The sequence below is a fragment of the Trachypithecus francoisi genome, unplaced genomic scaffold (assembly GCF_009764315.1).
Source record: "Trachypithecus francoisi isolate TF-2019V2 unplaced genomic scaffold, Tfra_2.0 Lachesis_group2, whole genome shotgun sequence".
In the NCBI taxonomy this organism is placed as follows: Eukaryota; Metazoa; Chordata; class Mammalia; order Primates; family Cercopithecidae; genus Trachypithecus; species Trachypithecus francoisi.
This window is the reverse complement of record NW_022681465.1, coordinates 113,335,923-113,351,479: the sequence shown is the minus strand read 5'-3', so window position 1 is coordinate 113,351,479 and position 15,557 is coordinate 113,335,923. Positions and strand designations below refer to the sequence as shown.

The 15,557-nt window shown below is 39.8% G+C and overlaps 1 pseudogene; it reads left to right on the top strand.

The window, feature by feature from the left end:
• LOC117065388 overlaps nucleotides 1-6,010 on the top strand; it is a 28,643-nt pseudogene extending 22,633 nt beyond the window's left edge.
• The last annotated feature ends 9,547 nt before the right edge of the window (nucleotides 6,011-15,557 follow it).

Below are 15,557 nucleotides of genomic sequence, written 5' to 3'. Positions count from 1 at the left end.
TGTAAGTAAATTGTGAAAAGAACTGTTTCAGGAAAAACTCCTTAAGGCTTCAGGGTACAGCACAGTGTTGTCTTGATACCACCACCACTTCCTACAATACATATGTCCCACCTAACCAGGAAAGAGACAACATCTCAAACTTGGCTTCAAATGCTGCCCAGCTTTGGAATCTCACAGTGTCCAAAGCATCGGAGGTGGGACTCAATGGATGTAACAGTGGCCTTCCACAGATATGACCATGGTCTGCAGGTGATGTGCCAATGGTATCAAGTAGACACAGCTCTGGTTCCCAAAAGAGGTACTGATGATTCTGGCAGTCATGACAATGGTCCCTCAAATATGTGGTGGGATCTCTGGAACAAGCAGAATGGTGTTCTGTGAATACAGCAGGACCCTTGGAAGCATCAACATTCTGAGACTGATTGAGATGTTAGGGAGTTCAAATATCTCTTAGGCCCAGTAAGAGTGGTACTCGAGCCCAAGGATGTGGTGTTAGCCAGTACTTGGGGGAAGAGAGGGAGAAAGTGTCTGATGCCATGGAATAGCTGCTGGTATTTATTTATGACCATGCATGGATTATAGCCAAAGGTACAGACATTTGGGGTATGAAGAATGTGAAGAAGAGACTTTGAATTGGACAAGAGTGAGGAAAATAGCCAAGGAACTATAGAGTTTACTTCTCTTATCTGGGGTCACCATAAGCATAAAACTAAGAGCTTCATTTACAGCCGTGTATTTCAATGAGAAAGTGGAAAGAGCACCGAACCAGCAGTCTGGAGAACCAGGTGTTAATCCAAGTCTGTCAGTTGATCTCTTCGAACCTTATTATGTATAGAAAGGAGGAAAAAGAGTAGCACTCAATAACTGACGTCTTTTCTTTGATAATTTTATTTCATCACTACCAGATTCAGATAAAGCCAAGGTCTCGCTAACACTCCTTGCCAGTTGAAATGTGGTGACTCTCAAAAACTTGGAAATGTCACCATTCTGGTAAGAAATCTTTTAATTGAAACTTTACATCTTCTAAAATAATTAACATTCAGTACTCAACCTTAGAACATTTTCCAAATTTAGATGAGAAGAGATGAAGTAAGATAAAAAGGTGTAACCCTATCATGCTTTTCCTTTTGGCATTGAAATAAATATCCAATTAGGGGATGGGGAAAGTTTTGGTTTCTTTAGTACTGAGTTGGTGGCAGCAAGAGCTAAGTAGGGGCTGAGCATCTCAGGTGTGGACTTCCCCGAGATGATGCAGCTATCAGGTTCAGCCAAGGTGAGTATGCCCTTGTGGGGCTTGCATGGCCTGGTCACAGTGGGAGACCCTCTATAAAGGCCTACAAGTACTTAGGGAGGTAAGAGGACACCCCCTCAAGGGCTGAAGCCTGTCTCACCTTTGAGGGGAGTGAGATCACCAGTATCCCTGTGAGCTGTATAATAGGAGGGATAAGTCCATGTTCTGGTGCCCACCCCTATGCCTTTTGGAACATTTCCCCCTCTGATAAGAAACCTCCTGATAATACTGTGTTTCACTGGAACACCATCATCCTCATCATTAGTAAAATGATTGCTGGTTGTCAGCATTCACGGAGAAGGTCCCTGGGGAAGGTCAGCTGTTGCAGGGAAGACTGGCATGCTGGCTCCCAAGGCAAGTGTTCCTTTCCGTGATGAAGGCACCAGGGACCAGGGTCAGGCCTTCAGTCTCAGAGATGCAGAAACTCTTGTCAGTGCCTGAAAGAAGCTGAAGAATAATAAGCAGACTGCCAGTGTTGTCATTAAAAGGCAAAGTATCTTTTACGAGGTGAGCATTAGCATCAGTTTGGCAAGTACATTGTTAGACAAACTGCAAGGAAGCCAATTTAACAGAAAGTTGCTTGACAAGCAACAAGAGTGATGTTTAATGGGGTCAGCCTATAATTACATGATGCATCCATTTCCACCATGTGCTTCTGTTTGCCTCTTGTACCAAAAGGGCTGTCTTTGGGACCAGGAAGACCCTTCCCTGGACAGTATTCATGCGTCCACTGCCAGACTTTACCTCACTGACTCTTCCTCTGTCACACATTTCCAAACCTCAATGACTCACTGATTCCCTTTCTGATTGTCATGGTCTTGCCTTAAACGTGTTGATGTCTTTAATCAAGACAGATTAAAGTGAAGTTTCTTTTCTCTGGAAGATGGGACTGCCTACTGTTTTGACTCATTATATGTGCTCAGCTGGCGAAAGGCTGTGTCCTTTCATAGCCTAATTCTTGGGTCCCCCCATTGTTGCCTTCCTCCCATATAACACCTACGCTGTAGTGTTGAAATGTCATCATGTTTTATTTCATTTCATTTTTATTTTCTGTGTTCTTTTTCTGTGTTCCACTGATTTTTTTTGAGTGGGATTGGTCTGCGAAATGGCATTATTTTTAGCACAAAATGAATCCAGTGAGACAAAATCTTATAACAAATTCAACTGTTTTATTGTATGAAAGCAGGGCAGGTTCTTTACTGATGACAATTTCTGTTTGAGAGACCAAACTGAGTTCTTGATAAATGATGAATGAATAATATACACATATTATTGTGTTTAGAATTATAGTACTGCTAGCCCTAAAAATTGATCAGTGAAGTATTGGCAATGTGAGGTGATAGGTTTTTGTTTTTTCTTTTCATAATAGATTTTGCCTGTCCTGTTAGTGATTTGCACTGCCCGCAGCTAGCCAAAACCTCAAGCATAGACAAACTGCTTAAAATTCCAACCTTGGATGAACTGATTCAAAACAGATAGATTAACCCATACACACTCCCTGTGCTGACACTAATGAAGAAACAACAGAGCAAAAGAGTTTCCGCTTCCCAGATGTCAGTCTTCTATTTGCTTTAATCATTTTATATTTATTTATTGATCCATTCAATTATGTTGGTTTATTCCTACTTAATTTGTTCCAAAGCCTTTAAAACAGATATAAAACACAAGATAAAAACCAGGATTAAGAAAAATAAAAATAAATGTTAGATGATAAAGATGGAAGGAGGAGTTAGAATTAGAAAGATGTATAGAATGCTAGTTCCTACATAATTATTAAAATGGAATGTTCAAGCTGGACTTCCTGGTGGCAAAAGCATAAATGAAATTATAATAGGTACAAAATAATACCATAAAGAAAACCTCCCCAAATAAAGAAAGCTTTTTCTTGGCACTCGAATCTATATAAGAAAATCTCAATAATATGGATGACACAATACCACAATATAATCTAACAACATGCAACCCAACAAAACGTGTTTTTTTAAGGAATTTTGTTCTTTGTTCAATTTCTTTCATCTACTGATTTTTAAATAATACATCCTCTGTCTATTCATTTGAGGTTAACCTAAATATTTTAGCATTTAATAAAATCTAAGTTTAAATCTTTTTACCTGCTTCTGAAAACTACAAGGGGATTATAAGACTGTATTGAATTGCTTCCCATGCCACTTTATTGTGTTGTTTTAGTTGAGTGTTTTAGTTCTATTTTGCTTTTTAATTCTACCAATTAAACCCTATTATTATCATCACCATTATTTTATATGGCCAGTGTTTCAGTGTATTGATTTATAAATGTCTTTGCTCACCATTTCTTCTTGCATTTCAGACTTTCAATTTGGATTCATTTTCTGTGAGCCTCAACTATAGCCTTCAAAATTTTCTTTTGTGAGGATCTATACTCAGTTTTGTTTGTCTTCAATGTCTTTTATTTTACTCTTATTCTTAAATGATCTTTCTACTAATTGTGGGATTTGGGATTGATCTTTTTTTTCTTTGACACATTGAAAATAATATTTTGGCTTCCATTAATGCTGTTAGAAACACTGCTATACCTCTAATTTTTATTCCTTTGAGGTGATTTGTTTTCTATCTTTGGCTACTTTTAAGATAGATCCTCTCTTTGACCTTGTTGTTCTGAACTTCCACTATAATGTGCCAAGGAATTATTTTATTTATATTTATCTGCTTGTGGTTTGGCTTAGCATCTTTCCACAATTCTGGAAAACTCTCAGCCATTTTTCCTCGGAATATTGTCTCTTTTCCATTCTTTCTACTATGTTTTTCCAGAGCTCCAATTAGGTATATGGACTTTTTCAAAAACTCTATCTTCCTTTTCTCTTATTATATTTTGAAATCTCATTTCTCTATACTATATTTTATATGATTTCTTTAGATTTATCTTATACTTCACTGGTTATCTCTTTGTGTCCAGTCTGCTGTTTAATTCATACATTGGTTTTAATTTAAATTATATTTTCCACTTACAGAAGCTCCAGTTCAAATATACTTTTTTTTTTCTTGAGGAAGAGTTTTGCTCTTTGGGTCACCCAGGCTGGAGTGCAATGGCATGATCTCGGCTCACTGCAACCTCTGCCTCCTGGGTTTAATTGATTCTCCTGCCTCAGCCTTCCTAGTAGCTGGGATTAGAGGCACCTGCCACCACACCCGGCTAATTTTTGTATTTTTAGTAGAGATGGGGTTTCACCACGTTGGCCAGGCTGGTCTCGAACTCCTGACTTTAGGTGATCTGCCCACCTTGGCCTTCCAAAGTGCTAGGATTACAGGTGTGAGCCGCTGTGCCCAGCCCAAATATACTTATTTTTTAAACTTTTTTTTATTTCTTGTCATTATTTTCAGATGTCTGTTTTATTTCTTAAAGCATATTAAATATATTTACTATATGGTTTACTTCTCACATTTCTAATATCTGCAAGTCTCTGAAAGTGTGATGTTGTTGTCTGCTGTTTCCTCTGGTTCTTACTTGGTGTGCGTTTTGCCTAGTATACTTCATCTTTGTTTGTTGGGAGGGGAGTTCGTATTCTTTAGAATGTTATCTGTAGGATTTTTTGAGAACTGGTTAAAGTTGGGGTCCTTCAGAAAGGATTTTCTTTTACTTCAATTGCCTGGGAGCACTACCAGTTCTTTCTTTGATTTTTTTTTTTTTTTTTTTTTTGTGGTCATGCTTTCCACTTCCACTGCATTTCTCACTGGCTCAACTATAGTAGCATGAATTTGGAACTACAAAACCACAAGAAGCAACATCAACTATGAGGTATTATTGACAAAAATATTTAACTTGAATCTAATCATGAGAAATAATTGATCAAATCAAGACTATAGGACAGAATCTAGGACATTCTATAGAGGCTGGATTCTTTAAAAAAGTCATACACACACAGACAAACACACACACACATACACTTTAATTTATAAGATAACTTAGAAATTAAAAGAAACTACAGAGACAACAGTCCAATGCAAGGCATGCCCTTCATTGACTTCTGGATTTTTTTAAGTCATAAAAGATATTTGGGAGTCACAGGAAAATTAGAATGCAAACTGTATATTAAATGGCATTATGGAATTATTACTTTTCTTAAGTGAGATAAGGATATTGTAATTATACAAGAGATGTCCTTCATCTAGGAGATGGCTGCTGAAGTATTGAAGGGCAAAGTATCCTGTGCTTATAACCGGCTTTGAAACAGACAAACAAAAAAACCCGGTCCAAAATGGCAGCGGCAATGGATGTGGATACCCCAAGCGGTACCAACAGCAGTGCTTTGAAGTAAAAAAGTGAAATACAGTAGCTAGCCCTCTGGGCCTGGGATGTTGTGGTTAATAACTGTGCCATCTGCAGGAATCACAGCATGGATCTGCATAGAATGTCAAGTTAACCAAGAGTCTGCCACTTCGGAAGCGTGTACCGTTGCACGGGGTGCCTGTTACTATGCTTTTCACTTCCACTGCTTCTCTCACTGGCTCAAAACACAACAGCTGTGTCTGTTGGACAACAGACAGTGGGAATTCCAAAAGTATGGGTACCAGAAAAAGATTTCTTCCAACAAGTTTAACTGTTTTGTGATTCATTTAATGACTTGCCCTTCTGTCACTTAATTAAAAATTAGATAGAACTGTGTCTTTTCTGCTTTGTCTTTTCCATTTGCTGTTCTTGCAGCCACATTGTATTCTGTGTCAAATAAAGTCCAGTTGGATTCTAGAGCGAATGCTGTCTCTTGTGTATATGGGGAAAAAGTGAACATAAATGAAGGGGCCCCTCTTCCAAGGCTGAAAAGCCACATTTTGAAAGTGAAATGTGTGTTCATTAGAGCCAGAGCAGGGTTGTCCTGTGAGCGCATCGCTTAGTCAAAGGACTCCAACCATACAAGGGGGGAATGTGGATCACTGACCCTGAAAACAGCAGTCAGCCCTGTCTTCCTCTGGTTTGACAGCAGTGGGCAGCTGAATGAGGAAAGAACGTGGGACTCAGTCATCAGACCCAGCTCTGAGTCCTGGTTGCATAGCCTGGCTACTGATGGCAATCTCGGACAAGTTGCCTCTCTATCTTGATCTTTCCTCCTCTCTAATGTGGGCTTCTAAGGACTACATGGCATTACATGGGGCACAGAAAGAGGCTTTATAAGATGCAAAACCACTATTCAAATGTAAACATTGTGTGCATATGACATGTTGCTTTCTCTTCTTAGCTTAGAAAAATAAGTTTTAAATAATTGTAATATGTAATCTTGGCTGGCAAATGTATGAACTCAATTTAAAAACTGATGTCACCTAAAACTGAATTACCACAAGAGTTCAAGTTTCCTTTACCACCACTACCTCATCACAACTTGTTAAAATGTTTTGGGCCACAGAAGGAATTGCCAATTCTAGTACTAATTTGGTAGCTATAGAGAATCTTCAACCGAGAAATGGTTTTGTTTGTTGCAGTCGTTCTCGAAATATGGTCTGAGGATTCCTGGGGGTACCTGAGACCCTGTCAGGGGGTTCATGAAGTGCTCCCTCCAAATGCAAGTCTATGTGAGAGTAGTTTTTTCTTCATATACTTTAACCAAAGCAGTGCATCAAATGAAGAAGCAGACTTGAGAATCCAACTGTCTTCCATTGTCAGACATAAAAGAGATTTGCAAAAAGGTAAAACAATGCTAGTGTTATCACTAAACTTTTTTTGTTTTGAAAAATAGTTGATTTTAATAAAAGTATGTTAATAAGTGGAAAAACATTATCTATACACAGACACATACACACATATGTATAGGCATATGAGATAAAGTAGTGACTCTAAGAGCCCTGTTCATAGTACTTTGTTTCTTAGAGACAGGGTCTCTGTCATCCAGGCTATGATTGGATGCACAATCATAGCTCACTATAGCCTCAAACTCCCAGGCTAAAGGGATCCTTGCATCTCAGCCTCTACATGTTCCACTACGTCCAGCTTAGATTTTTGTATTTTTTGTAGACAGGGGGTCTGTGTTTTGTACATTTTGTAGAGACGGGGTCTGTGTTGCCCTGACTGGTCTTGAACACCTGGCCTCAAACAATCCCTTCCCTCAGCCTCCCAAAGTCCAAGGATTACAGGCATGAGCAACTGCACTTAGCCTCATTGTACCTTTCTTTCAACTTTTTTATAGGCTCAAAATTTCCACAGATTTTTAAATTTTGTGGGAAAGTGTAAAAACAAACCAGAAAATCACATGAGTTCCCCTAGAGGTGTTCTCCTCTACACCACGGCCAAAATCAGGAGAGGCAAGTTTCTTGTTCTCTCCTTTTGGGAGGAGGGTTTATGTCTAAGCTACTCTACACTGAGGGTGCGACTCCCGAGGTCTCAGTTTTCTGTGAAATATTTCCTGCTGGGCTTTTCACCCTAGGACGACTTTTCTTAATCTCTTCAACCCGTGATGCTGATACAACAGAAGTTTAAGGTCCCAGGTTTTATCAGACACTTTCAGGGTAAAACATAGCTTTGGCACTCGCTTCCCTCTCAGAGCTCAGGCTTTCACTTTATATTTGCTCTCTATACGTTTCTTGCTTTCTTGCCAGCTCAATAATTCATTTAATTTTAAAATTTCTACCCCAAGTTTTTAGTTATTTTCACTGGGAGGATCATTTAGGGTATGTCATCACATTACACTACTGGAAACGGAAGTCTCAGTGCAGCAGCATTTTCAATGGAAGTTAAATCTCCATCACTTTTCTTCCATTTCTTGCAGAGATTCAAATGGTGGTTACAGCCACAAGCAAGAGATTCAAATAGTGGTTACAACCACAAGCAAGTTTTGAAAAACAAAATCCTTACCATAATACTGTAAAAAAACTGGTGGCCTTAAGGCATAAATCCAGCATGTCCACCTTTCAATTACTCAGTTGAAAATATAGTTGTCTCAACACAAGAAAGTGCTCTATCAAACCAATCTTTCCCCCTAATTTTTGCAGCTCGTTTATTCAAATTATTGTGAATTCAGAATTCTATATTATGTACAAAAAAAGTATGAAGATAGGCCAGATCATGAAAAAACACCTCAAAAGTCATAAATACTTTCATAACAATGTGGAAATAGCCCTGTTGACAAGTGCACTACATCTCTCTTTTCATGCTTTTTAATTTGCGAGGACATTTTTATATAAGAAGCAGGTTTCTAAAGCCAAAGTCATTCATGGTTTCCTTTTTATTGTAGTGGGCTTGGGATGCTTGGAACTAGGCTACTGCCTGAGGATGGTCCACTCCTCTTTACTCAAGCCTCCCCTTAAGACCTAGGATAGACCTTTCCCCTGGATAGCTGAGTAGGTTATCATCAATTTCCTGAGTTGCAAGAACACCAGCCTCAATTATTTATTAAAGAAAAAAGTAAACAGACATGATTTTGCAAAAAACAAATCTCAGAATTATAACATCATGTGATAACCCAGTCTCTGATTATCATAGAATAATTATTCCCAAGGGTCAATTACAGGTTGTAGATGCTGGATATTTTCATCCTGAGACCTTGTTTGGCCTGAACCAGCCCTTGAACTCTATTTCTCATCTCTACATTGGACAATATACCTAGCTGTACCTGCACATACACATGTGAGATATATCATATCTCTATATAAAGTAACACAGACTCCACCTGAGTTTGGAGCTCAGTATTTGCGCTGGGTTATGAAAGCAGCTGAAATCACTTTCTATTTGTAGCCAGGGGAATTAAAATTTACTCTAAGTCCTGCTGTTTTTTCCTTCCTTTTACAAGAGGGTTAGGTGCCCCTTCCCTAACAGAGTATGCTCTACTTGTTCAAAGATTGTCAAAATAACCTACAGTTTCCCCATTTCCTCTTATTTAAGCTTTGGGTGATAATAGATTAACAAACTCAATTACAAATGGAAACATCTGAACTCCACTGTCTTAATTCATTTAGTGGTGCCATAACAGAATATCTAAGACTGGGTAGTTTATTTTAAAAGAGAGAGAGGTCTATTTGGCTTATGATTCTGGTGGCTGAAAAGTTCAAGTTTGGGCATCCACATCTGGTGATGGCCTGAGGCTGCTTCAACTCATGGTGGAAAGCAAAAGGGGAAAGCTGGTGTGTGCAAAGAGATCATGACATGGTGCAAGGGGAAGCAAGAGAGAAACCAAGGAGCCAGGCTCTTTCTCACGACCCACCCCATTCTAATCCATCCCCCAAGAGTAAGAACTCACTCACCTTTGCGGTAGGGCATTAATCTATTCCTGAGGAATCCATCCCCAGGATTCACACACCCCTCACTAGGGCCCACCTCCCCACACCACCACAAAGGGGATCCAATTTCAACATGAGTTTGGGTGGGACAAACCATAGCACCCACAAAAATAAAGATAATAGTAAGGAAACCACTATGTGCCAGGCACTGGATTAAGTGTTTATATTCATCCTCCCTCTAAGAACAGTACTATTGGCTTTTCCACTGACCTGAAAACAGGTCCCACTAGCATTTTCATCTTATGAAGGACCACTCTAAGGAACAGAGCCATTAAATGGCTTCCCAAGGTCATATAGTCATGGAGCCAGTATCAAAGGCTGCTGCAGTCCTAACCAGGATGCTACCCCTTCTTGTTTTTACCGGATGCTCTCAGAAATGTTTCAGGATCATGCATCCTGGGAATCAGTTGCAGGTCCCTGAAGTCAGAAGCCCAATGCTGTTCATTGAGAGCCATGATATGTCATGCACCACCCTATAGCTGGTTCTTAACCCATAAGGTAGCTGTCATTCCCATTTCCCAGTGAGGAAAGTAAGACACCATTCCTTTATCCCACCAAGAGCGTAAGGGACTTCCCCCAGGCCACACAGCTAGTAAGTGACTGGGCCAGGTTTCAAACCCAGGTGTGGCTCCACCGTGCTACCTCTCCAGATCGTACATAGCATTATGATTCCTTCACAGGACAGGGCTATATCATGATGTATTATGCTGGTGACCACAACCATTTTGGCAGTGGCTTTCTAAAAATATAGAGAAAAAAAGCAAATACTAAAAAACTGAGTTTTTGGCTTCACATAATATGTGAATAATTGGAAGTACTTTAAATTAAGCATAGGAAATGCATTCTCATGGCTTCAATTCACGTAGTCTGCCCCAGAAGCAAAGTTTTATGCATTGATCAGACATTCACTCTCCCTAAGGCAGTGCAAGCAAGTAGAAGGACACTGTGCCTAGGATCAGAAGACCTGAGTTCAAGTCCAGTTTCTGGCATTTCCTTGGGAAGGTTGTTCAATCTCCCTGACGTTCAGTTTTCTAATCTGTGCAGTGGAAATTATAACTACAGTACCTGCTGAAAAAATTGGTGGGTTATAATTATAACTATGGCACCCGTCTGTCCCACCTCATTGTTGTAAAGATTAGATGAGATCAAATATAAGACAAAGCTTCCTATCTGAATGAGATATTTAAAGTTGGTTATTATTATGATATGGGTTTCTAGGCAGCAAAAACTTACCGTATTCTTCCACAGAAAAAGAAAAAGATGGTGCGTGGGTATATGTGTACTTATACATAAACATGGATATGTATGCATGCATGAATATGATTACAAGGACATATGTATAAGACCGTTGTGTTATGCAAAAAAGATGAGAAAAACTAGTCATACTCTCACAGAAGAAGCCCTCATAAAGCATGCTAGGGCAAGTCTGCAGGCCTCTGATTTTAGCTGCTTAACTATTAGCTATGCAGACAGTGTTCAAAGATTGTGTTCAAGGCACTGCAGCCCTCAGAGAACTAGCCGCAAAGCCCATGACCCCACAAGCAACTTTAGGGAGCTGCTGTGGATGGAGACCTGGCCCTACTGGAAAGACACTAGAAAATGAGCTCTTACCTTGCAGGGAGTGGTCGGGGGAACATCAAGGAAAGAAGAAGGAATCATGAATGGCACTTGGGGCTCACTCAAGAGGAGCTCTTCCTGATAGGTGCTTTAAAGGAATCAGTGCTCAAAGCCTGTGGATGCAATGAGCTCATTCATCCTTGAGGGACCCTCTGTCACCTCTCACCTGTCCTTCTGAGGTCCTCCACACGTCCCCCTTCTCTGTTCTTATTCCAAATTCCTCTACTACATTAACACTCTAGTTTTCCGGGTAAACTTTATTAGATTTGTTACTTCTATTTTCCTTTCCCATTAGTCAGTTTTTAAATGTGGTAGCGAAAATAATCAACATCACTAGTAATTATACCCATACTCAGAAACTCTTTGGGTGAAGGGGGCATGGCAGAACTCCACAAGGAAATCCGGTTGTGAGGATTATATAGGTCGGAAAGTCGTTTTTAAGTGACGTGTGTGATAAAGCACATGCTACATACCAATGGAATTTAACACTCAAATGGAATAATAAATTGTGTTTGCAGTATACATTTCCCTAGATCCATACATGAAATCACATTTCCATTAAACAGTTTTCAAGTCAGTGACCAATTCCCTCCCACTTCTCCTGAAATTTATATGAACCTGAATCATTTTAATACCACTGAAAAGAAACACTATACTTACAAGGAGATGAACAACAGGTTCAATAGTTTTTAGTTTGCGGTACTAGGAGGCAAGATGGTAACTCTAATATCCCGTGTACCTCGACTCCTAGATCTGAGTAGTCGATAAGAAAGTAGGGAAAGGACTACCAGCAAGAAAAGAAGCCCACTAATATGTCCTTCTCCTTCCTCCTGTGTTTTCTTCTGCTTAATAATTGAGTCTAATATTAATGGACAAGGATTGCCAGAAAAGTCATGATCTAGAACAGGGGTCAGTAACCTTTTCTGTAAAGGACTAGAGAGTAAGTATCTGAGACCTTCGCAGGCCACATGGGCTCTGTTACAACTACTCAACTGTGCCATGGTGCCACAAAAATGGAAACAGCATTGCTGTGTCCCAATAAAACTTTAATTATGAGCCTTGAAATTTGAATTTCACATGATTTTCACGTCAGAAATATTAAATTCCAATCATTTAAAACTATAAAAATTATTCTTAGCTCACTGATCCTATAAAAACAAGCAGTGGGCCAGATTCAGCCTATAGGCTATAGTTGCCAGTGCCTGGTCTAAAACTTTTAATACATTGAAAAGAAATTCAAGTCATTTTCTGAAATTGAAGTCATTTTCACTCTTTCCGCCCATTTACTTTTCCCTAAGACTTTATGTTTTTCCCCACACTCTCATTCCCATTCTGATTTACCAGGACATTACTTCTCTCTACCTCACGTATTTGTTTTATCGCACTATAAACCTTACTGGAGAATAAGACTATTTGCCAGAGACCCAGCACTGCAGCAGGCACTAACAAAGCAGAAGACACAGAACTTGCGGCCGATCATGTTGACATGGGCAATAATCCATTCCCTTCTCCCTCTTTCTTCCTGGTAGAGTCCACCTCTCATAATAGAGTCTGAAAAAACCAGACTGTCACTTTTCCACCTTCCTGGCAAACAAAGGAGTATGTCTATGACCAACTCCTGGACAGTAAGACCTGAAGAGAAGTCTGTTGGGGTGATTCTGGAAAAGGTTTTTCTCACTGGAAAAAAAGAAAGCTTCAAGAGCAGAATCCCCACCCTCTCCTTGTTTACTACTTTGGGATGATATCATGTAAAGAGACAATGTTTAGAGCTGCAGCAGCCATTTTGCAACCATGAGGGAAGTCCAGGAATTGGTCCACAGGCATAACATCATTAATCCACCAAAGCACCTCCGTACCTCTCTCCCTCTGGACTTCATGTTGTAGGAAATAATAAATCCCCAAGATGGGAATTTTGTTACCATCTATTACACTGACAGACTTCACTCTTGCACAGCTTACATTGCTAAAGGAGTGATGTGACACATAAAATGAAAAACCATTATAAAAAATCATAAAATATCAGGCAGGACACAGCGACTCACACCTGTAATCCCAGCACTTTGGGAGGCCAAGGCAGGTGGACTGCTTGAGCCCAGGAGTTCAAGACCAGCCTAGGCAACATGGCAAAATCCCGTTTCTACAAAAAAGTACAAAAATTGGCCAGGCATGTAGTGGACACATGTATTCCCAGCTACTTGGGAGGCTGAGGTGGGAGGATCACCTGAGCCCAGGAGGTTGAGGCTGCAGTGAGCCAAGGTCGTGCCACTGTACTCTAGCCTGGGTGACAGAGTGAGACCCTGTCTCCAAAAAAAAAAAAAAAAGGAAGAAAAAGAAAACCTAAAATACCGTAACAACTCCTCCCTCCTTGGCAGCTCTATTCAACCTAAATCAAAATACGTTCATTTCTGTCCCACAGAGTTACTGCTCTATATCCGCCATCTGCTTTACAGACAAGCTTCTTAAAAGTTCATCTATCCTAGCAGGGCACAGTAGTGCACACTTGCAATCCCAGCTACACAGGAGACTGAGGCAGGAGTATCTTTTGAACTCAGGAGTTTCAGACAAGCCTGGGCAACACAGCAAGACATCCCCACCCCTCCACCCCCACCTCCGCCACTGTCTCTAAAAAACCCACGAAGTTATCTACCCTTACCATCTCCACTTCGTATTCTGTTATCCTCACTCCTCAAATAGCAATACTCTGCCCTTCTTTCACCCACACTACTCCATCAAACTGCTTTCAACAGAGCCACCAATGACTTCCGAGTTGATAAACACAAGCACAGTTTTTAGCTCTTATCTGGCCTGACCTCTTCCCAGAGTTCAAAATAGTCAATACTATTCACTATGCCTCTCCCACACCATACTTTTTTTTTTGGTTTGTTTGTTTTGAGACAGAGTCTTGATAATGTCGCCCAGGATGGAATGCAGTGGTGCAATCTCGGCTCACTGCAACCTCCACCTCCCGAGTCCTAGCGATTCTCCTGCCTCAGCCTCCCAAGTAGCTGGGATTACAGACGCCCACCACCGTGCCCAGCTAATTTTTGTATTTTTAATAGAGATGGGATTTCACCACATTGGCCAGGCTGATCTCGAACTCCTGACCTCAGGTGATCCACCCTTCTCGGCCTCTCAAAGTGCTGGGATTACAGGCATGAGCCACCATGCCCGGCCCATGAAACCATACTTTCCAAATTTTATTTTGCATCCTTAAATATTTATTTCTGGCTTCTCCTTCTACTAGGCTCTTAATACTAGTGTTCCCCAGTGTTCCTGTACCACCTCCCCATTTTTTCTTATTTTACACACTCTTCTTATGTAGCCTCATCTATACCTACAGCTTTAGTGAACTAATTAGAGGTAATTTGCAATTAGCAGCACTGATTTTCTGTTGGAAGTTAACTACTAAAATCCTTCGATGTGACAGTTATTTTAGTTAGGATAAACATGCCCCCAGGAATTCAAGTAATACTATTCATTTGCTTGCAAATTCTTTTTTCCCCATAGATGAACTTCAACCCAAGTAAAATCAGGCTATCCAAAATTCCCAGCTACTTGGGAGGCTGAGGCAGGATCCAAATTAATGTAATTTTCATGTATTTTGCAAGTTTGTTTTATGTCATATTATTTCATTACACTCTGCATAGTATTTTCTTAGCAAACACATCTAGACTAGACACCTGACACTCAGTAAGGGATATTCCTAGCCCAATAATTATTGTTGTCATTTGACATTGCAGGAACCACCATATGGATGGATAAATGTGTTTAATGAAGGCAAGCAATTACTTTAAGAGATCCTAGTTGTTAAAAACTCTCTCTGGACTTCAAGTTTGGTATATACATAATTATTAAATGTATACATAATTATTAATTGTAACAAATGTCCTCACAATTGATTTCTTGCTATTTTTCTAAGGATTTTACACTTTATTTAGTAAAATATATTAAAGAGGTTAATGATAATTTTTTTTATAGAGACTCTTAGTAAGATTGAAAATGAGTGATTTTTCACACTTCTTTTCTTGCTTTGCTAATCATCAGTGCCTAATTGCTAAAGCAAAATATCTTCTAAATTCTGGGGGGGAAATTCTACTTTGAATTGCATGCTAATCAAAAGACTCCTGCTTCATTTACTGAGCCCTTATCTGTGCTAAGGAGTTCTTGGAATAGCTATTTTCCTGTCACTTAAGCACCTTCCTTTGTTATTAACAGTGAACTAAATAGGAGTCCAGAGTCTGCCTTTCCCAGTGCTAGAGTGTAAATGTCATCACACAGTAGAATGTAAACATCTTTTTTTTTTTTTTTTTTTTGAGACAGGGTCTTGCTCTGTTGCCCAGGCTGGAATGCAGTGGCATGATCATGGCTCTCACTGCAGTCTCAACTTCCTGGGCCCAAGCAATTCTCTCACCCC